This window comes from Nyctereutes procyonoides, unplaced genomic scaffold, assembly GCF_905146905.1.
Source record: "Nyctereutes procyonoides isolate TBG_1078 unplaced genomic scaffold, NYPRO_anot_genome, whole genome shotgun sequence".
NCBI classification, from domain to species: domain Eukaryota; kingdom Metazoa; phylum Chordata; class Mammalia; order Carnivora; family Canidae; genus Nyctereutes; species Nyctereutes procyonoides.
In genome coordinates this window covers 6,730,239-6,754,663 of record NW_026575134.1, presented here as the reverse complement: position 1 = coordinate 6,754,663, position 24,425 = coordinate 6,730,239, and the positions used below count along the sequence as shown (strand labels likewise).

The following is a 24,425-nucleotide window of genomic DNA, read 5'->3' as shown; positions in this document are numbered from 1 at the left end:
TCTGCCTGTGTCTCTGCTTCTCTCTCTCTCTCTCTCTCTCTCTCTCTCTCTCTTTGACTATCATAAATTAAAAAAAAAAAGAAATTAAAAAAAAGAAAAAATGCTCTTATCACTCAGGAAATTTCAAGAGTTTAAATTGCTCTGTGCCAGAAACTGAGGACAAAAACTAAATACATATGTGAAACCACACACCTCTTATAAGAATAAATATAAATATATATCTCCTAAGAACAGAAAATCCTCAAACTGAATGAAACCACAAAATTTATGTATATTATATTTTAAAAGGTGTGTATAAATTAAATGATTAAGAGAGAAAAGTGAGAAATAAAAACAAAATAAAAGCCATCTTATTATCAAGTACTGTTTGCTGGGAAAAGGTTCTTAATGTGACAAGGATAATAATATTATATTGATAAAAGTTATAGTCCACAATGAAAGAGCCACGAACCTCTATGCTCCTCCTAATAATGTAGCATTGAAATAGGTAAAGCTGCAGGAAATAAGCAGAAATGTACTTCTGTTGAGAATTTTAACTCATTTTTTGACCTACAAATATTATATAAATATTACACAGAAGCCAAATAATATATGAAGTATACCATTTTTTAAATTCTACATGATGGTTTCTGATTCCACATGTAGAAACTTGGACATTTACACTCCATCCTAATAAATAGGAAGCTAAACACACTGAAAAATCAACAGCTCCTCCTGAGTATTTAAGAGAGGGGAAGACACAGGGCAAACTGCTGCCCCCAGGACTGGTGAGCCAGACTGGCAAATACAGGGAGTCATGGTTCACCAGGGCAAAGACTCATGAGTAGAAACAACCACAGGGAATCATGCTGAGGTAAGAAAACTTGTACTATAATTGATGAATTGCTGGAGGCTCAGTGTAGACAACTCTGAGAATTAGAAACTCCAGAGACCTAGTCTTAGGGGGCCACCATGATTTTGAGAGATTTATCTCCAGGACCTCAATATATATATAAGGGGATTCTGACAATAAATTCTGACAATAAATATAAGGGGAAAATGCCCTCATAATTCTGGCAGAAGGAGGGGAAAAGGAACATCTTGAAATAACTCAGAGCACTCTGTTCTTCTTAACAAAGCTTGCCCTCAGTGGAACCTAGTTAACCAGAGTCTAACCTTCTGGATTATTATCAGAGTCTAAGTGACCACGGGGAAGAAAAATATCCAACTCAACCCTTTCTAGCCATTCTCTCACCTAATGGGGGAGAAAAATATAGAGAAACACTGGTGAAGTTGTTGGGAAGCAAGAATTTGCGTCTCTTCAAAGATCCATCTAGCTGTGGACTGAGGATCAAATTGACATGAGGCAGATTACCAGCAGGAAGTCAAATTTAATAGTGTACATTTGGGGAATCCACACAGACATGAAAATTCCAAAGACAGGAAAAGAAAAAGAGGTATATATGCCATTCTGAACTAAAGAGAAAGGGATACGGGTCTAGGATTTCAGAGGATAGGAGCATTCCTATCTCTAGGAATCTCTAGTATTCCTATCTTCTTACCACAGATGTTTGGCAATTGGATATCTGCCCTACCATACAGATGAGTAACTCAGATAAAATTTATCTCTGCCAATAACTCTTATTCTGGAAAAGACCCCCAATTTAGATTCTATTGTGGGGTTGAAGGAGGAGCAAAAGTTTCTCTTGAGGTCACCAGTTCTCAAGTGCCTTCAGCTCAAAATATCCCACATGCCAAAGTGTCCTGAACCCCTTCAAACTTCACACTCTCACTTAAAAGACAGTTGTAATCATAGTACTATAGAATGTTCTCCTACCCTCACATCTCACCACCACATTACTAGAAGCTTATTTTGTTAACAGCAGTTTCTGTTACCCCATGTGGCATATCAGGCTATCAGGAAAAAAAAAAAGACAAGGCATACAAAAAGGCAAAATATACAATTTGAGGAGATAGAGCAAGCATCAGAACCTGTCATGGCAAGAATGTTAGAATTATCAGACTGGGAATTTAAAACAATTATGACTTATATGCTTTCTCCAAGGTTTATATGCTAAGGACTCTAGTGAATAAAGTAGACAGTATGCAAGAACAGATAGGCAATGTAAGCAAAGAGATAAATTCCTAAGAAGAAACTAAAAAGAAATGCTCAGTATCAAAATTGCTATAACAGAAATGAAGAATATTTTTGAGATGGGCTTACTAGAAGAGTGGTCACTGCCAATGAAAGAACCTCTGAGCTTGGGAATATTCCAGTGGAAACCTCAAAAACCTGAAAGGAAAGAGAACAAAGACTGAAAAAAAAAAAAAACCCAGAACATAACATCCCATAACATATCATGGGAGTACCAGGAGAAGAAAGAAAGAAAAAAAAAAACAAAAGAAATATTTGAAATAATGACTGAGAATTTCCCCAAAGTTAATGTCAGACACTAAAGCCACAGCTCCAGAAAGTTCAGAGAACCCCAAGAAGAATAAATACCAAAAAACTACACCTAGGCATATCAAATTCAAACTATAGAAAATCAAAGATAACTCTGAAAGAAACCAGAGTAAAACAACTTACCTATAAAGGAACAAAGAGAATTACATCTGACTTTCCCTCAGAAACCGTGCAAGCAAGAAGAGAGTGGAGTGATATATTTAGTGTTTAGAGAAAAAAGCCACCAACTTAGAGTTGTACTTTTCTCATCCACTCTAGCTTTATTTCAAAAGTGAAGGAGAAATAAAAACTTTCTCAGACAAAGAAAAATTGAGGGAATTTGTTACCTGTGGACATGTCATGAAAGATAGGTTAAAAGAAGTTTTCGGAGACAAGGAAAATAATATAGGTCACAAACTCAGATCTACATAAAGAAAGGAAGAGCATTGAAGAAGGAATAGGTGAAAATAAAATAAAAACTTACTACTTTTCTTGTTCTTTTATTTTTTAAGATTTGTATTTATTTATTTGGTAGAGAGAGGGAGCACAAGCAGGGAGAGTGGCAGAGAGAGAGGGAGAAACAGACTCCCTGCTAAGCAGGGAACCCGATGTGGAGCTAGATCCCAGGACTCCGGGATCATGACCTGAGCCAAAGGCAGACACTTAACTCACTGAGCCATCCAGATGCCCCATTTTTTTTTTATTCTTACTTGATTTAACAGGAAATAGTTTTTTCAAAGTAATAATAGCAACAATATATTTGATTATATATGCTTACGTGGATATCTTATGTATATGTGCATAGATGTGTACTAAGTTGTGTATGCTTATACGTGAGTGAAATGCATGACAGGAACAATACAATAGCGGAAAGGAAGGAATTAGGATTCTTTTGTTATTTAAGGTACTCACACTACCCATGAAGTGGTATGGTGTTATTTGAGAGTAGATTTAGATTAGTTGTAAATTTATATTGGAAACAGTAGGACAACCAAGAAAATAAGCGAAGAAGAAAAAATGGAATCACATAAAACCCCTAATTAAAACCACAGAAAGCAGAGAAAGGAAAAAAGAAATAGGAACAAAGAACAAGGGCAACTATTAGGAAGCAGTAGCAATAATGGTAAATATTAATCCAAATATATCAGTAATCATTTTGAAGGCCAGTGGTCTAAGGGTACCAATCAAATGTCAGAGATTGTCAGAGTAGATAAAAAAACTGGACCCAAATATATGTTGTCCACAAGAAACCAATATAAATATAAAGGATTATGTAGACTGGAAGTAAATGGATGGAGAAAAATGTGCCAAACTAACATTAATCAGGAGAAAGTAGGAGTAGCTATATTAATTTCAGACAGCAGAATTCAAAGCAAAGAAAGTTATCAGTGATAGAGAAGGGCATTACATATGATAAAGGAATCAGTTTTCCAAGAAGACATGACAATCCTAACTATGTGTGCACCTAAAACACTGTGTTAAACTACACGAGCCAAAAACTGCATAGAGAAATACGTGAGTCCACTCTCATAGTCGGATCTCTTGACGCACCTGTATCAGAAGTGGACAGGCCCAACAGGCAGATAATCAGTAAAGACATAGTTGAGCTCAACAAACTCTCAGTCAACTGGATACAGTTGAGGTCTATAGATGACTTCAGCCAACAGCAGGACATGCATGCTTCTTAACATGGAACATACACCAAGATAGACTACATTCTGGGGCATAAAACACACTTTAACAGCTATGAAATAATAGAAATAATACAATAGCTGCTGTCAGACCACAATGGAATTGAGCTAGAAATCAGTAACAGAAACTAAAATCACCAAACGTGTGGAGCTTAAACAAGCACTTCTAAAAAACACATGGAAAAGTCTTATTTTTTAGCCGGGGGGAGGGATAGAGAGAGTGGGGGAGAGAGAATCTTAAGCAAGCTCCACTCCCAGCACGGAGCCCCACCCTGGGCTCAATCTCACAACGCTGAGACCATGACCTGAGCCAAAACCAAGAGTCAAATGTTTAACCAGCTGAGCCACCTGGACACCCTTAGTCATGGGAGAAATCTTAAGAGGGGTTTTAAAATATTTCTAACTAATTGAAATTGAAAACCAGCTTAGCAAAATTTGTGGAATGCAAGAAAAGTAGTGCTTAGAAGGAAATTTTTAGCATTGAATGGATCTATTAAAAAAGAAGAAAGATCTAAAATCATAAGCTAAGTTCCCACCTTATGAAACTAGATAAAGAACAGCAAATTAAAGCCAAAGTGAACAGAAGAAAATAAATAATAGGAATTAGGGGAAATCAATGAGACCTAAAACAGATAATTAATTGAGAAAATCACAATGATTACAATTACAGTTCTGCTCACAATACAATTAAACAATAAGGTTTTTTAAAACCCCAACAATTTTTAAAATTGAAAAATAATTGTTGACCAGAGAAGACTTAAAGCTATAATTTTGGCTATTTAGAAAATAATGTCAGTGTGATGATTATACATTGAAACTTATCAAATATTGCTCAATTATTTATTAAAATTTTTCATAGGGAAAAATTCACAATCATGTTTTTATTACTTAAAATCTAAGAAAAAAATTAAACAGATGAAGAAATTAGAGAACTCTTAGTCAAACCTAAATTTGGAAAGAAAAACTAAATAATTAAAATATAAGAAAAAACTGATGTATTAAAAATAAAATACAGGAAAACAGTGGCATTGATAAATAAATTTAAAAGCACTTATTTGGGGGAGGACAACATTCTGGCAGATGTAATGAAAAGAAAGCAAATATCCATGATTAGAATCAGAAAAGGTATATAAAATTACATAAAGTTGAAAGAGATACATTAACATACGTTTTTACATTCAGAATTATATTTTAAAGAGTTGGATTAATTTCTTAGAAGAGGAAAATTACCATAACTACAAAGTATAAATTTCAAAATACCAAAATTATGAAAGAAATTATAAAACTTGCCAAAGAATACCTATTAAATTTTCCAGAACCACAGCATTTTAGAAATGGATATTTATACACTTTCAAGAAATACATAATTCACATGCTAATTATCAAAGATGAGTAGTAATTATCAGTAGTAGTAATTATCACAGGAGAGAAAGCCCTTGTCACTTTAGTTTCTGAAGCTCTCATAACCAGTGCCCAAACCTACAGGTATATCACAAAGTAAGAAAACTAAAACTGACGTCTTTCATAAATATAGGTGCTAACATCCCGTTAGATTATTAGTAATCAGAATCAACAATCTATAATTCATTCCTTTTTAAAAAAAGTATTTATTGAGTCTCTCGAATGTGCCATTCCGCTAAGCGTGCCCAATACAGGGTCACTGCCCCCAGGGAGCTTACTTTCTAGTTGGGAAAACAGATCCATACAAGTAACTACAGAATTAGTTACCAGATTGAGATCAATGCTAGGAGACCCACCGTGGGCCAGGACGGTGTGTGATGAGGTGACTCGCTCATGGGCTCAGAATTAAGAGCTGTAGTTCAGAGCCAGAGCACCAGGGTCGGGATCAAAGTCTGCTGCTTTATTAGCTATGCAACCTTTAACCCAGTGGTTCTCAACAGGGAGTGATTTTGCTCCCCGGACAATATTCGTAATGTCTGGAGACCCATTTGGTTGTACAACTCAGGAGGCTGGTAGTGGCATCTAGTGGGTAGAGGCCAGGGATGCTGCTAAACAGCGTCCTGCGGTCCACAGGATGGCCCCCACAGCAAAGAGCTGTCTGGCCCCAAATATCAGTAGTGCTGAGGTTGAGAAACCCTAGTACATGATCATGAATCCCAAGTATGTTTCTCTAGTGGGGGACTAAAAAGCCAGAGCCATACATCTCACTGTTCACTAGGCCTTTCCAAGCGGAACTTTACACCCAAAAAAAAAGTCATCTTCCTCTGAAAATCTTGCCTTCTTTTGAGGGGTTTTTTTTTTTTTTTTTGAGTTTATTTTTTAAAGTCAATGACATCACCATCTACCCATTTGCTGAGTGCCATCCTTTCCCTCACCATGGAAATATGATCTTTAATAAAATTCTAACAACCTACCTCTTAAACATCTCTTGAATCCATTTACGAAGCTCCTTTTTGGGACTTCTATATACTTCTCCAGCCTTCCTACCATTCTTGTTTCTGCTCCTCTTACAACAAACATGCTGGGAACCTTCCGTATTTTAGTTGTACTGGCTCCAGAGCTCTCACTTATCCTCCTCTTTTGGCCTATGACAGTTTGGCATTGCCTACAATGGCACACACTTCACCTGATGAAGTCCTTCAGGTTTCGGTGTGGATGCCATTTCTTCCAGGACGCTTTTTATGAAACTTCAGGTCTGCAGCCATCTACTCCCCTTCCTTGGCACTTCTCTGACACAGTACAGACTTTATTCTAGAGCTTTATGAAATTAAAACTTGGGACAGCTTTGGGTTAGGGAGACAATTTTGGTATAGGAATGAAGAAACCGGAGAGAATACTTGGGAGAGCTAAAGAAAATAAATAATAGGAATTAGGGCAGAACTCGATGAAACCTAAAACAGACAATTAATTGAAAGGGCTAGTTCACCCATCCTAGCCTAAGGAAAAACTGGCATGTAGAACACTGGAGCATTTCTATAGCACTTGTAACTGCTGCCAAATGTCTGATAATACACAATTGATCTGATGAAGCCCGGAAAATAAAGCAGTGGTTTTCAACTGGGAGTGAGGAGCGGTGCCCTAAAGGGACAAATGGTGATGTCTGGAGGCATGTTTTTGTTTTCACAGTTGGGTAGCTGCTGTTGGCATCTGACTTATAGAAGGCAGGAACCCTACAGTGCACAAGACCATGCCAATAATACAGAACTATCTTGCTTAAAATATAAAGTAAGACTGAGAAGCACAGTAAACATACTGTGTGTGTGTGTGTGTGTGTGTGTGTGTGTGTGTGTTGGCAAAGCATGTCAGCTGTCTTCCTCCAGAGCAGGTGAGCTAAGAGACCAACCTAGAAGCTACCATGTCTTTATGACTTAGCCTGAGAAGTGTCGTTGCTGCCATCTTGTATTGGTGACACACACCAGCCCTGACTCCAAGCAGAAGGGCACCTTGTAATGGTGTGAATACCCGGAGGTGAGGATCACTGGGCGTCATCTGTGAGGCTGGCTAACAATCTACAAAAACAAGTACAGATACTAGAAAATAAATCAGTGTAACATTTGGAGATGTCCAATTGTCTCCCTAAAAGCATTGTCAACTGGAATATTAGAATTAAAGAGTTAAATAATGTGACAGGAAACAAAATGAATACATATAATAGATGTCAATAGACTTCATCTAAACTCCTGATATAAAGTTAGAAAATATGAGGGAAAGAGAATCCAGTTATAAAGTGTCTAGAGCTAGCTGCAAAAAGAAGTCTATGGAAACCTTTTGAAGAAAGATATAAAATTTCACAAAGGGATATAGAAGATTGGAATATTATTGATATACATCATGTGGCTGGGATGGAAACACCAAACTTATATAACTTCATTCTTCACAAATTAATATATAGACTGGATGCAAATCTAAAATTCAAGGAGATAACTCTGGGAAACGAACTAGGGGTGGTGGAAGGGGAGGTGGGCAGAGGGTGGGGGTGACGGGCACTGAGGTGGGCACTTGACGGGATGAGCCCTGGGTGTTATTCTGTATGTTGGCAAATTGAACACCAATAAAAAATAAATTTATAAAAAAATAAAAAAATAAAAATAAAATCCAAGGAGAGAGATTTATATAAATATAATTTCCTGTTTTATGTATATGTATTTTATTAAACAATTCTAGAAACTATCTAGATGAATAAATGGAATAAAACTTTAGGGAAAGAAGTGGGATTGTTCAGTTTAACATTAATATTTTATTAAGTAATTTGAGGTGATGTGGTCTCAGTACAGTAGTATAATGGAAGATCAGTGGAACTATATAAATAGTCCAGAAATTGACCCTATTATAAATTTTGTAAGTAATAATAATAGAATCAAAAACCCCTTGAGTAAAGAATATACAATAAATGTTATATACAATTAATTACCTACTTGGAAAAAATTTAATTATTTCCTCCATTTGCCATACACCAGTCCCTAATAGATTTGCATTAAATATAAAATATGAAACCATAAAGAGTCAAAGGAAAGTATGGATGAATATCACCTTGAATTGGAGAGATATCTTTTAAGCATAAAATAAGAGAATGATAACAATGGAAATGAAATCCAGATATTTTGACAATATAAAATGTTAAACTCTCTGTAAGTTAAAAAAAAACACCATAAACAAAATTAAACACAAGTAAATATCAGCAAGTTTTGTCATATTAATGGGGAAATGTGGGTATCCTAAATATGAGGCGTAGTAAGATATGTTTTTATCTTATGTTTTTATCATATGTTTTTATGATAAGTAAAGCAGTAAAATCCTATGACAAAATAGGACATACATGAGTTTTCCATCCATTGACTATTCACTCAATACATATTTATTGATCAACTATGACGTACCAGACACTATGATAGGTACGAGTCATACATGTAAAAGATTATTGAACCTCTGAGAATATATTTAGCCATACTAAAACACAAAACAAAAATTAATGAAAAACACTGCCATTTTGCCTATCACTAAAATTTTTTTTAAATGATCCTAAAATTACAAAACGTGTTAGATGTGCGCTGGGACAGGCACTCAAAATATGCAGAAGCAAATGAGTCGATGTGAGTCATAGGTTTTGGCTAGCAGTTTTTCATGCAGCAATAGTGTAACTGAGTTATCAGGGTCCTCAGAGAATAGCATAAGAAAATACTCAGATATTGGTACAAAGCATAAACTATAGTTTATTTGCAGCATACTTTTACAATCGTGAAAAATTAGAAATATCTTACAGATTACTTAATTTTTTTTACTTAAAATGTTTAAAGTAATACCATAATATGGAATAGTGTGTAATCTTTAAAAAAACAAATACCCTAAGAATATTCATATAATAAAAATTTCCCATGACATAATTTGTCGTATAAATAAAGTACAATGTGTACAGCCCAACATTTTTGCCTGAAAAATGCATCTGCGTGCATTGAAAATGGTTGGGGAGGAAATCCTTGATATATTAGCAGTGCAAATTTTGAAGTGATGGGGCTTGAGGTGGTTTTTGGTTTTCTCTGTACGTTTTTGTTTATAAGCTATTTATAATTAGGTAGCATAGTTTTTATTACAAAAACTATGAATTAGAAAGAAAGGTTATATAGAAGTTTTGAAAAGACAAGAGGAAGAAGTAATGTAGATGTAGGAAGCATCTGCCCAAGTTATGGTGCCCCCTTGCAGCTCGGTCATTACTGAATCTGTGTAGTTCCCACCACTACTTACTTACACCTTACAATCACTCTCTTTCCCCGGTACCCCCCCACCCCATTGCCCCCCCCCCAGCCACACACACACCTGCAACAAATCCAATCACAGCTCAGAAGAACAATGTAAAGACTCGACAGGGGGCTTTAGTTTCCTTCCACCAAATGCTTTAAAGACTTTTTGCCAATATCCTGCTAATTGATCCATGGGACCATTTCCTCTAGTGATTTATGATATTTTATGCTGTCAGCTCTTGTTGAATTTCCTTACTGGATTCGTGTTGTTAGAATTGTTTCATAAATTGAGATCTATTATAGAGAATGGCTTTCAATACTGGTGCTAGAAGGAGAGGGGGGTGGGTCATGAGATTTCAAGAATCAATTGTGCAGAAGGCCGCTCGTCAAGGGCCATTCTGGTGCCAGTTGATGGAGGCCCTGTGACAAGAAGTGACCCTTTTATTTATTTTGCTGCCTGTGTAAAAGATACCAGAAACTGTGGGATATCACATGACATGAAAACCATGCAATGGACAGTTTGTTTTGGATCAATCTAACAGAATGACTAACAGCCTGGCCTGTTCTTTAAAGGCCAGGAACATTGATTTCCATGTCGAGACTCATAACATCCAAGGGCATGCGGCTCCTCTGAGAATTCCCCTTCTGTCCCATGACGTGACCAGAGACCTCCTGTGATGCTGCTCCCACTTTGTCAATAATTAACACACACACACACACACACACACACGCACACACACAGGTCTCACAAGGTGGTTTTTAGAATTTAGGAATTAAATATAATCTTTCTAAAAATAATGTTCTCAGATACTTTTCAAAATAAAATGTCAGCAGAAATACACATTATTATCTTTCAAAAGTTGTGATAAGTAGTCCAGTCTTCCTATGTTCTAGAGAACTCCATCTTCATATAATTATAGACTATTATTAATCCCAACAAAAAGTGTTTCATTTCTTAGATGATACTATTTATTTTTGCACAGCTAGTTTAGGCCAAACGCAGTCTTCTGGGAATATGCTGAGGATGCTGGGAATATATGTTGGTAGCTCTTCTTGGAACACACCTGTCCACCGGCATAGTCCACATTTGAAAACTGACCTCAAACAGAAACGGATTCACGTTTTATAGGACGTGCAAAATTAGTTCAGCTTTGCTGTCTCTTGAGGAGGAGTTCCTTGTGTGGCACATGGTCTAGCTTGTCTTTTTCTGTTTGGGTTTTCTGAAGTGAAGTCAGCTACCTGAATCACAAGGAATGTGCTGGAACCTCCCTCAGCCTGTGGAATAGAAAGGACACTTGGCAGACATGCAAATAGCCCTTACCCCGCTTACATTCGTCACTCAGAAAATACCAGCTGGGTTCTCTTAGTGTTGGCTAGAAGCTTTATTTGGGGTTTTTCTTGGGTTCTCAGGATGCTCGGGGCTTCTTTTCTCTTCCCCCTTCTAGTCCTGCTCCACCTGTCTCTATGTAAGAACAGCTGGGCGGCTCAGAGGTTGAGCCTCTGTCTGCCTTTGGCTCAGGGTGTGACCCCGGGGTCCCGGGATCGAGTCCTGTGTCGGGCTCCCTGCATGGAGCCTGCTTCTCCCTCTGCCTGTGTCTCTGCCTCTGTGTGTGTGTGTGTCTCTCATGAATAAATAAATAAAATCTTTTTTAAAAACAGACTTCATATTTGTGAAAGAAAAATGAATCCATCAATTAATTAAAATGTGAGGATGAACCAATCTCGGCCGTGGCTTTCCCATCCTCCTGTTCAGATGAGGGATGCCCCTGCTTCACACTTTGCTGAAACAATGGCAACGGTCAGAAAAGGGGTCAGAGATAATCAGAGAAAATGTCTTGCCTTTGAGGGTGGGCGGCCTGCCCACCTTTTCTCTAAACCCATTTGCGCACTAGCCCCTGCTCTCTGTCTCCTGGGAGGACGTCGTCACCCTAGCACACGGGCCCCAGGCCCTGCTAGAACCGGTTCCTTCTCCCAGACCTTCTCGACTCCCACCCCCCACCCCCCCACCCCTCCACCCCACCCCCGCTGTCCGGCAGGACTTCCTCAGAGATGTCTGAACTGCCTCCCATTCCTTTCCCTCCATCCTCTGATCAAGCTCCCTAACTCCAGCTCTGGTCACACCCACCATTGGCCTCCACTTTGAAAGAGCCACTGCTAAACGTTCATTTCTCCCCTCCGAGCACCTGACGTAGGGGACCTCACCTTCCATGAGACACTGCTTTCCCCACTTCCAGGAAAACATCCTTTCCTGTTTTATTTCCCCCTAATTCACTGACTGCTTCTTGGGCCCTTTCCTTGACTCCCTCAAACCGTGAACTGTTAGCTGCCTCAGAGCTCAGACCCTGGCCCTCTCCTGCCCTTGGTGGTCTCACCCACTGCCATGACTTTACAGACTGTCTACAGCCTGGTGACTCCCACAGTTCCATGCCCATTCCAGACCTTTCCCATGAACTGCACACTTGAACAGTCAGCTCCTATTTGAGAGGTCCGATGGATGCCCCATAAACATCTCACATTTCAACTCTCCAGCTCGCCAACTTCCTCCACTCACAGTCTCCCTGGTGTGTCAGTTGACGGCAATTCCATTTTTCCTGTTTCTGAGGCCAAAATCTGCAGTGTCATCCCTGACTCATCCTTTCTCTGCACCCCACAGCCAAACTGCTGTCCTCCAAAATAGGTTGTTTCTCAGCACGTCCACAGCCACCACCCTGGTGGGGGGATCAGCATGTCTCCCCTGATCTTGGCAGCAGCTTCCTAACCACCCTTCCTGTTTCTGCCCTTGGCACATGTGGTGACCCTCCTGCCAGTGTACCCCCCCTTTTCAAACCTGATCTGGAATGGGTCACTTCCCCGTGTGAGCCTCTGGTGGGTGGCTCCCCAAGCCAGTTCAGCAGCCTCCCGGGTCCTATGTGATCTGGTTCCCATTTCCCTCTCCTTGCTGTCCCTGCCCCAGCCACGTGGGCGTCCTTGCTGTTGCTCTGGCACTCCCTGCACACCTGTTTGGGGCTTTTGTGCCTCCTGATATCCAGACGTCCTGCCCCCTCTCCTCTTCAGGCACTGGTGCCCCTGACCACCCTATCAAACTTGCAACCACTCCACTCCTGAACTTGCTCTCCTGCCTCGTGTTTTTCCACAGCTCGTATCCCTTTTTGAATATAGTCTATAATTGGTTCAGTTGATTCATTTATGGTCTTTCCATCATTAGAATTTAAGCTGAGGACAGAGATTATTGCCTGTTTGCTGCTGAATTTGCTAGCCCAGAGGCATGAACACAATCAGTTGCCTGAATGAATACATCCCAAGATTTTCAGTGATTAAGAATGAGGACACAGGCATAGGTGCATATTTTTTTATTCCTTTGAGCTGGTTTAGGTTACGGTGCCTCCTCACTTATCTTAGATGCAGCATTTATGCAGGCTTCAGGAGGGGTGGTCAGTGCGAGCTACAAGTAGGGTCCCCTTCTTTCCAGCTGAGGGGACTGTGTGATCATGAACTGAGCTTCTTTGCATTTTCCTGAACTCATTTGGGACAAGAGGCAGACAAAGGATAGCCTTTGGCTTTTGCATTGCTGCCTTTTGCTTTCTTTAATTTTTTTTCTAGTTACTACTTAATATATAAGGAGAAAATTCCAGAATGAACATTTTTATGAGTACTAGAAGCAAAAATGCTCTTTTTTGCCCTTTTTACGGTGTAGGAGTTTCCATTAGGTGAAAAGAAGCATTTTAAACAAAATATGATTTGCTCATAACCGGAGCCCCTGGACTTCCATTGGATCATGTCTGTTGTACTCGAGGCCTTTCCCACTTATACTGAGAACAAACTGCAGGTTTTCCCATGATCCGTGTCACCGGCCCCTGCCTGCTTCTGCTCCATGCCTCTCTTTTCCTCGTTCATTATGCGCAGACTCGTGTGTCTTTGTGTTCGCTATGTGCAGCCTAATGCAATCTTCATGTGGTTCCTTGAACCATCAGGAATTCCCATAAAGCAGAGGGTCTGTAAGGTCAATACTAACTTTATAGTAATAGTAAGGCTTTATTTGCCTTTGTCACCTCATTCTCTCATCATGTGCCCTGAAGTTTTTCAGAAGCTCCATGATATATTATATGAGCAGACCAAAGTCAGAAGCAGCCATGAGAATTCAGCTGCCTCCTCTATTACACCAGACCTCTACTTGCAAAAATGTAAAACAATGCAACAATTCTCTTTTTCATTTTTTTGTTTTGAAAACCAGTTCTTTTTCATAAAATGTTACCCAAGTTAGTATTTTATGAGTTTATTAGTGTTGCTTTTAAATGACATAATACATATATTTAAAATGTTGAGTTTTAATTGCTAATGTGATCAATATTGAAGGATATAACCAACGTAAATAAAAGTTCTTTGGAATTCTCAACAATATTTAAGAGTGTAAAGGGAGCTTGAAACCAATATTTAGAGTCACTGATTTAGAGCTAGAGCTATACCAATTTAAGGGTAATTGTGTCATTCAAGAATGCCAACATCTCACAGCCTCCATACTAGGTTGTGGGCACCTCTCAACCTTCTGCAGTTGTGGGGGAGACTATCTCTGGGGCTTGGATGATGATAACAATGGCGTATCCAGCAGCAGTGGCTCGCTCGTGTTTGAAATATGTGATTTCTCTAAAGCAAGCAGAATCCCAGGACTGAGACTCTTCTCTTTTGGGGTTTGTGGACTCTACTAGTCATGGATCATTTTGTTTTAAGAAATGCTATGACTGACTCTTCTAGGATCTAAAACAATTTTCATTCTATTTTTAATAAGATAATTATGAGATACATTCACAAGCACTACTCCACTTTCTTCCTACCTGTGAAATCATAGTATATATATATATATATATATATATATATATATATTTTAGTATTTATATTTTGATGTTAAAAAATTAAGGAGCAAGAGGGTAAAAGACTTGCCCAAGATTGCAGGTCAAGCAAGAGGCAGAGAGCCAGGACAGGCTTTATAATTCAAAATCCCAAAGGGATTTTATTCACTGTATTTTATTCACATTCATGGGCTTTCTTTTAAAAAAAAAAGATTTTATTCATTTATTCATAAAATACACACACACACACGCACACAGAGGCAAAGACACAGGTAGAAGGAGAAGTAGGCTCCCTGCTGGGAGTCTGACAGCAGACTTGATCACACCCTGATCACCGCCAGATCACACCCTGAGCCAAAGGCAGACGCTCAACCACTGAGCCACCCAGGCGTTCCTATTCAAATTCATGTGCTTTCTATATGGATTTTTTTCTTCTTGCTTTAAGGCTTTTTTTATTTAAAGTTGTTAAATTTATAGTTATATGAACTTAATATAACTTTTTTCTATAAAATAAGTTGGCTGGCTTTTTAAAAGAGCAGATTTTACCAATAACTGGGAATTGCTGGAGAATATTTATAGACATAGTGTGATTCTTGGAGCCCTCACTATAAAAAGCAGCTTAAGATAAAGGGCGGGGAGTGGGGTAGGAGGTGGGATGGGTTGCTGTCAGAGATGAGATGTTGAGACAAACTGAATCAGGCTATCTCACCTGGGGACCTGTGTGTGCCTAGGCCATACCACCAGCCAATTAAGTCTGAATCCCTGGGGCTGAGGTCCAAGCAGCTACATGTATTTGTTAAAGGGACTGGGGGCTATTCCAAGCACTTTCCCCAGGTGACAACTAGTCGACTAGAAAATCAAAATACAGCTCTGCAAAGATCAATGAGGCTTTCTGAATTTCATGACGCATATGCCACTTGGATTCCAACTACTTACGCGGAGTACAGTCAGGAATGAACTTGCTCTGAGTCATAGAAAATAAAGGACCCAGAGAAGGCTGGGGGAAGAAAGCAAATAACAAATAGCAGCAAGCTTTAATCTCTTTGTTCCCAGGAAAATGCCTAGACATGGAAAAGTAAGTCATCCTGAGAGCACCAGGAATCTGAGTTGGGCAAAGGCCACTGGTCTAATTGTGGGAACTGGTCAGAGGTCTTTTGGTCTATGGTATAGGCATCTATACTTAAACTTTGTCTGTAAATGAAAGACCACAAAGATAGATCACAGAGGCTTTGAAGCTGTGTCCATGAGGGAAAGGACAGACTGAGAACAAGTGCGTCATTGCGCTGGGTTCTGAAGGAAGGAGCTCAGGAGCCTGGAGGGTGGGGGCTTAAGGAGGGCAGGTAGAGAAATGAAATGAGAAATTGAAACAGTCCAAACAAGCTTCAGTGAGGGACAGACATAGCAGCAGGCTGCAGAGACCCAAGGATTGGAACTAAGTGAAGCACAAAGTGTGAAGCCCAGCGATCACGCCACCAAGTCTGACCTCTGCCAAAGCTGCAGGGAGCCCTGTGACACCCTCTCCTCCTTTCATTTGTGGTTAGGCTGGTCTTCAAGCCTTCAGAGCTGCAGTGTTTCCTGCTCTCACTTCTGTTCTGATTGTGCAGTTGATCTCTGCTCAGTTTATTACACTGAGCCGTTGCACATGCAACGGCTGGTTCTTCCCCATCAGAGGTGAAAGCATGAATACAGTGTCAGTTTCTTTATAGTAAATATTTAAAATAATATTTAGCCAATGTGCCAGCCACTTGTTGGCTCTCAAAAATGGTATGTGTTATCTTTTTTCTACTCCTATTGACAAATGCACAGAGTTTCTGTTTGCCACTTTTAAAATGTTTTTGTGTCCAACAGAAGTCCAAACTACTACCATTAACAGTGCTCAGGAGGAAGGATATTACCAACTTAACATCACCCAGAACCATGCTTTTAACTCTGCAGGAAAGTCATAGTCCCCAGGCTACTTTCAGCTTGAAAGTCATAAAACTCAGGAAGCTCCATGATGCTACATAAATGCTTGCCCTGAGTACTGAAACACCCTGAACTTCCTGTGGTGGCAGCTTAACCTCTTCATTCTAATTAAATGGAAAAATCAATAGATTTGTAAATTATTTACATACAGTGACACCAGTAATATTCATTTACCCACCTAAAAGTAATTGAGTGGTTCTTTGTGGGCACCAGGAGGATACAACAGTGGACAAACCATGCTGGTTCTCATGCAACATGCCTGGTAGTGGAAGAAGACATACAATAAACAAATGGATCTATATTTGTTTGTCCATGTTAAATGCCGCAAAGACAGTGCAGGTGAAAGGGGGAAAGGGATTAGACACAGGAAAAGGATGCTACTTGGTGCAGGGTGATTAGGGATGAGTAGATATGCTGAATTGAATCAGGGGTGTGAGAGGGAGAGTCAAGTATACCTACAAATGTTCAGCCTGAACACCCGGAAGAATGCAATTACTATCCCCTGAGATGGAGAAGGGCAGATTTGGAGCTGGATTGATCAAGAATTTGTGTTTTGGACATGTTGTGTTTGAGAAGCCTAGTAGATACCCAAATAGAGGTAGCTAGTTGGGGGGAAAACCCACCAGCTTTAATCATATGATTCTCTGCATGTTACAAATGGAGACATATTCTCCATGTCTTTTCTCATTGATAGTGTTATGGTAACATTTCCTCCTTCCCCAGGGCTTGCACAATTGAACATAGAGCTGAAACCACCAGGACTGAGATCCATCAATAAATAGGGGGGGATTGGCAGGACACACTACAGTGAAGGCTGATAGAAAGCAGAGTCAAGGAAGCTCTTGCACAAATATCGTATGATTTCACTCATGTGGAATTTTAGAAACAGACATGAACAAAGGGGAAGGGAAGGAAAAGTAAGATCAAATAAAAACAGAGAAGGAGGCAAACCATAAGAGACTTTTAAATATAGAAAACAAATGGAGGGTGGCTGGAGGGCAAGTGGGTAGGGGGATGGGCTAGGTGGGTGATGGGCATTAAGAAGGGCAGTTGTTGGGATGAGCATGGGGTGTTGTATGCAAGTGATGAATCACTAAACTCTATCCCCGAAACCAATACTACACTATATGTTAACTGATTTGAATTTAAATCTTAAAAAAAAATTTTTTTAAGGGAGCTCTTGCAAATTCGATGCATCACAATAACACTGTCAGAATTTGGGAGTAGAGGAGGGAGGGAGGAACAGGGTGCCCATCAGTATTTCAAAAAAATCCCCAGGTAATTCTGATAATATTCCTTCCTCTTGACATTTTTGTGGGAACACTGTGATAAAGCTTTTTTAAAAGATTTTTAAATTGAGAGTTTTGTGTTTTTTTTTTGTTTTTGTTTTTGTTTTGTTTTTGTTTTTTTAAGAAAAAAGATGCAATGGATTTGGAGTAACTAAAATTTTTGCTAGGAAAGGAAATCCAGACTAGAAGACCAGGAGTCACAAACCAGAGGTTTGAGGCCCCACTTTTCTGCTCACTGGGACCCCGGGCAACACCCTCCTTGGAACGGACTGTGACCTGTCTTCCTGGCCCCTGCCCTCAGGGCAATTGTGTGATGCGATAGCTTCTCAGAAACTAGAAAACACTGTGCATTGTTGTCTTCCTTCGTTCACTCTCTTCTGTCAGTCTTGCTTTTCTGACAGTCCGTGTTTATGCTGTTACTCTCCACCATTCCTGAAGCACATGCAATGGCTGGTTCTTCCCCATCAGAGGTAATGAATCCCAAAGACAATTTCCCAACATTCAAATCTTCCCAAACCTGTTCCCAGCCTGCCTCTCTCACCTTACCTTCGCCCTCCAATTAGGTCCACATCCAGGTGTCCCATGCACAGCTGAATGCAAGCTTCACACGGGCAGGGCCTTTTGCCTCTTCCATTTGCTGGTTTATCTCACGGCCTACACAGCACTTGGTTGGTAGCAGGCAACTCAGCAATATTGATCACTGAAGGATGGAGTACAGTCTTCTAATACTTACTGATGCTATTCCTATGTGCAGTGGTAGCACTACTACCCCTTTTGAGATTGGGTTCTAGCCCCTTTTGGAGACCTCGCTGGTGTTCTCACTTGCCAGAAATAATAACTCAGGGTTCAAGAGGTCATAGGCTTGAGTAGAAGAGAATGAGGACCTGGAGACAGTTATTCAAGCTCTGTCAATGGACCAAGTATGTGCAGGATCTACCCAATTCCACAGGTGGTATAAGGGAGGTGGCAGGAGGGTTGTAACATCCAGAGCCAAGAGTGACAAGTGGCAGGTCCACATGGGAAGAGGATCTACGAAGCCCAATGGAGTAACTGGTTTCCAAGCCAGCAGAGGGAGCCTGGGAGGCCATGTTTGTGGATCCAGCCAGATCAGTGACATGGTAAAGATCTGAAAGCTGAAGGAAAGACTGAATATCAAGGGCTGTTCTCTCTCTAGGGAGAATGACAGGACAAGGTAGGAACCCAGTTTCAGGAGAGCAAGGTGAGGAATGAGGTTTCCATCAAGACAAGATGTAATGTGCCATGGCCGTGAGCCTGACTGGGTCAGGCGCCTCTCTTTGCTTCTTTCTTCGCTTCTTGTTAACTTTTATAACCATCCAGGGCAGTTATGCATCAAATGAAACGGAAGCTCAGAGGAACCGGAAGGCCTACCCGACTAAGCATAGCTAGCTTGGGAACACATTGGTAGTAATATACAGCCAGCACTTGGCACAGATATGTGTGATCTAAAGCAAGTACTCTTTCCTTTATATCATGTGGCCCCAGGAACTAGCCACATGATGGACACACAGTGGAGATAAGTCACAAGAACAACTGAAGTCCAGTTCATAACCCGCGTCACATGTCATAGCAGAATAGAAGCAAATTGAACTTCCTGCTGTGTCACCATACTTCCCCTCTAAGGACTGATCATGGGGTGGCCGGCTACGAGTAGCAGCGAGTGGCACAATGTGAGAGGTGAGGAAGGGGTGGCAGAGACAGGCAGGTCACTACTGAATGGCCTTCTCCATCCAGCACTCCTCAGGCCACCCTGGACTCCTCTGACTTCATCATGTGTGCAAGACAGTGTTCCTGGGGTGTTGTGGGTGTTCAGTGTTCAGCTCAGCTTTCCTGATAGTTCGAGGCAAAACCTAAGTGTGCCAGATAATGTTCTGTTGCTATCATTGGCACTTTCCCAAGGCCCCGTCCTCAATCTTTAGCATCACATGCTCGAGGGTGCTCTCCAGATCTAAAGAGAGTCCTCTGGAGCAGAGGTAGGATTTTGTTTTGTGTTGTTGTTGTTTTTTTTTTTAATAACAAACAACTTACTTTTAGTGCATTATATAATCTTTAAACCCATAGGGGAAGAGCTCAGGACTCGTTCAAGTGGAAATCTCACCGTGCCATCTGGCAGAGACCCTGCTGTGTCCCCTGTGACCTCAGATACTCCGGTCCCTTCAACATGGTGTCACCTCTTCTCAAGAGCAACACAGGTGGCCACGCAGGTGACCACAACAGGGAGATCTTCAAGACAATGGCAGCAGTTCTACAACCAGCCTTTTTGGAGCCTGAGGCAGATGGTGGGAGAGAGGGTGTTTCTGAGAAGGCATTTCTTAGCAGAGGGAAGGAACTCCATTGAGAGAGGTCCTGGGGGACGGGCTGTCACTGTCACAATAAAACTAGCTCTAAGAGTCCCACTGAAGCAGCATTATATAAGGCCAAACAAGGGTAGGTTACTCAACTCACTGATCCCTGGCTCCACAGTCCTCATCGCTGACTCTACTCTGGCTGTGGCAATGGTTTCCTGAGGAGATCCGGTCTTATTGTATTGAATTGACTGAAGTTTGGAGAGGTCAGGATCACATAGCAGTTGGAATTGTACTTAAGCCCCAGTCGGTCTGACTTCAAAGGCTTTTGCCCCCAACCCCAGCCTTTATGTGACTGGGAGGGATGCTTTCTTATTTTGTCATCCTATGGCTGGCAGCAGGATTGAGGACTGAGAACCATTTTGGGCAGTGGACCTGGATCAGCCCACTCTTGGAGGGAATGAGGGGAAGACCAGAGGACAGGGAGAGGGAGTGGGGGCAGCTGATGGAAGAACAGGCAGGTGGCAGTGAAGGAAGAGGACATCTGATTTGCATGGGTATTTTCCAGCCCATCTAAAGACCTTCAAATTGACCCTTGTTTATATCTGATTATGTCTCATAGCTCGAAGCAGTAGTTCCCAGGAAACTTGGTAAGAGAGAAAAAAGTGGTTGTAAGCCTGTTCATACCAGACAAAGATCCACTAAATTGTTTTTAAATATCAATGGCATCTGTGACAAAAGCATGTTGTTTTAAATTATTTTTAACATCTGAAATTATAGATTATTATTTTTAAAATCTCAAAATGCTGCTTTTCACTTGGACATTTTCACTAGTATGTGGTCATGCCAACCTAATTAGCATTATTTACAATGGAGAAAAATTGAGCAATCTAAATTTCCAAAAATAAAATTAGTGTGATAATTACTATAAATATCCATGTGCTAATTATGGTTATTGAAATGACTTTTGTAGAATATTTTTAATAACATGGAGAAATTCTTATAATACTGTGTTATACATAAAAAGCAAGATATCAAAATAAGTAGTCTCAACTACATGACAAAATGTGTAAAGAAAAAAGAAGGAAATATTGTAAATGACCATTCTGGGAGCTTCTGAATGGTATAGTTATGGGCACATGATTTTTTTTAATTTGCATATTTTTTCAAGTTTTTAGCATGTATTATTTTTACATTTGAAAAATTCCAACTCTGGACTTCCTCAGGTCCTGGAAATTTGCAGAATGGGGCTCACTTTTTCTCCTTGCCCAGGAAAGACTATGGCGGTGTCTGCCCCAGTGGTGAGCATAAAGCCCATTGTTGGGACACACACCTGAATGCCCAGCTCTGAGGTCAGCAGCAAAGCCACAGACACCTGTGGGATTTTGGAGCTGAAAGAAGGGCCAGTGTATGACAGCGTCCCTGCTCATCCTCCACTGATGCTCTCAGGTCCAGCCCAAACTCAGCTATACCATTTTGTTTGTCTCAGTTCAGTTTATGGTCCCTTTCCACCATCCTAGGTTGAGGAATAAGGCCAAATGTACACGAAGGCTGGCAAATCCATTTAGAAACTATCCCAAAGTTCTCCCTGGCACCTATCAAGACATTTCAACCTTCAGGGTGCACTTGGCTGCTTTGGTATCTCTGGTCCTGGCTAGTGTTAACAAAAATTCAACTGAGTAAATTTGAAGATTAAATTGGTTTTGTTCAATGATTTAGGAATCATGCAGCATCCCATCTAGCAATAGGAAGGAGCTCTGCCAAACTATATAAAGCAAAGGTTTTGGAAGGTGGAAAGAGGAAATTATTAGCAAAGAATGCAAGGTTTCAGGCAAGGTTGCCTTCTTAACTGAAATGAGAGGGGTCTGTTGGGTAAATTACCTTACTAGTGCTGACCAGGTGATTCCATGTTGTCTAGTTAAATGTTATATTCCTAGAAGGGCTGAAACTGCATTTAGGTTACATATAGAGCTTTGGTTTGCTGGTATGGGATTTAGCACAGGTGACTCCATTTTGTATATGCTGTCTCCTTTTTAACAATTCTCCCATTTTGTTTTGTTTGTTTGTTTAAAGATTTTATTTATTTATTCATGAGAGACACACAGAGAGAGAGGCAGAGACACAGGCAGAGGGAGAAGCAGGCCCCATGCAGGGAGCCCGACGTGGGACTTGATCCCGGGACTCCCGGATCATACCCTGGGCCGAAGGCAGGCGCCAAACCACTGAGTCACCCAGGGATCCCAATTCTCCCGTTTTTATAAACTCCCAGCTTGACTGACAGATGTCCTCTGTGTGGTATTCACATAGGTCATGACATTTTTGCTTAATATTGTGATATTCACAGGCCATGAATTCAGGTTCACAGTTTTTAAGTTGACCATTTTCTCCTTTTCTGACATTCCAGTCTTAGGGAGATCATTTTCTTGGTGTTTAGCAACTGTAAACATTTAACACTTTTGAGAGAATACAATGCACCGGGGAGATCATTCTGACTGTTATAGATGGGATATTTCCCAATATCTGTGGTGTACTTTGGAGTCATGGTCCCCAAGATTCAAACCAATCAAAATCAAAGAAGTCAAAGAAAGACTCTGCTGAAGTAGTCACCTTTTTGAGCCAAGTGGATTGCTCAGTGACCTTATATAACTGAGTTTCAATTTCCTCAGAAGTGTTAATCCAGGTACAGTAAGTGGTTCTGGCCACATCACAGACACCTTTTTGCTCAGTTAAAAGATAATCAAGAACTATCCTCTTACCAAGAACAACCTTAACCATAGAGTCTCTGTGGGTAGTTATTGTTTTAGCAATGGATTCTGCAGCATCTTTGAGAGTTAAGGAAAGGTTTCTGATCATATTCTCATTTACATTTACTTTGAACCAAAGAAGCATGGCCCTGCCAAAGGAAGTGAAGCCTGATCCTGAATCATGAAGGCCTCCTGGTTATTCCTTTCTAACTTGCTGGCAAAGATCCAGAGGAGTCTACAAATGGGGGGTCTTTGTGGAAAGTTAGGGGCAGAGTTAGATAATCTAAGAGATATTGTCTGGTTATGTCTTGCCGTCTAGGCATTCAGAGGCTCAAGGAACATGACGACCACCATAGACAAAGATAAATCCTATGAGGGCACAAATGACTCTGACTAAGGTGACACTGTTAATGGACAAATAGGAGTTTCTGATGACAAATCTAGGAGTCTTAAAGGCAAAGTTTACCTCTTAGCAATAGCCTGGGAGAAACAACTGGGGGCATTATCTTTCCAAGCTGATGCCAGAGTGAAGAAAGAGAAGGAAAAAAAAAATGTCATGTTCAGTTAAAGTATGAAGTCTTGATCTGACATCTTGTGTGTAAGCAGTCTGATTGAATAACAGCTTCTCTTCCTCATCAATTTGATTTGGAGGTTTGCAGTGTCTGTATGGTGGAGCCCTCTTCAGCTGTGAGATGTGTATCTAAGCTTCAGGTCCCTGAAGTTTAGCTGCCATCTGGGTAGTAAGAAGGATCTAGTATCTCCTTCCAGGGAGATTCAAGGGCAGTCTTTGTTTTTAGTGATTCCAGATCAGTAGGGTGGGAGAACACTGGGAATATTTGTTTAGTGAGTTGTTGCCAGGTATTTGAGGAAACCAGAAGGATTTAGGATCTCATCCAATTTATAGGTATATAACAAAACTCCAAAGATAATTAACAGGATCAAAATCTAATATAGACAAAGGTGCAAATACTTTTTTCTCTACAATTACCCCCATTTTTACAAGAACAAATTAGTAAAACTAATTTGCTTACATTGGAATTGAACTGGTCATTTACTTAAGTGCAGCAAGAATAGTGGTTGACCATGTAAGCTCTTTTTAAGATTGCTTTGCAAGAACCCTGTAAGCAAAGTACCAGGCCAGTTTTCCCAAGGGGCTTAGTGGGCTCCATAAAGTCAACCTGTGTTCATTCCTTAACTGTCTGGTCAGTCTCAGAACAGATCCTTATTGAACAGATCCTTATTGAACTCATGAAATATAACTATTTCACCATGTAAAGAATTTTGGAGGGATCTTGTAGGGAGGAAAAATGTTTCGTCATTGTTTACAAAGGTATGCTTTACCAAATTATTGTAAGTCATAAATGGCTTAAGAGAAAATATTTCCTTAAATCTGGAAAAATAAAATATTAAAGAATCAACAAGAAGTCATAAAAATTATAATCATCCTCCTCAGTTCATTCAATCCCATATA

The 24,425-nt window shown here is 40.2% G+C and overlaps 1 protein-coding gene across 1 annotated transcript in view; it reads left to right on the top strand.

Moving 5' to 3' along the window:
• HECW1 (HECT, C2 and WW domain containing E3 ubiquitin protein ligase 1) overlaps nucleotides 1–24,425 on the top strand; it is a 434,806-nt gene that overhangs the window by 146,177 nt on the left and 264,204 nt on the right. Inside the window, exon 2 of the mRNA XM_055301338.1 lies at nucleotides 19,987–20,129. The gene's annotated coding sequence lies outside the window, so the exon portion shown is untranslated. The remainder of the gene's footprint in view (nucleotides 1–19,986; nucleotides 20,130–24,425) is intronic.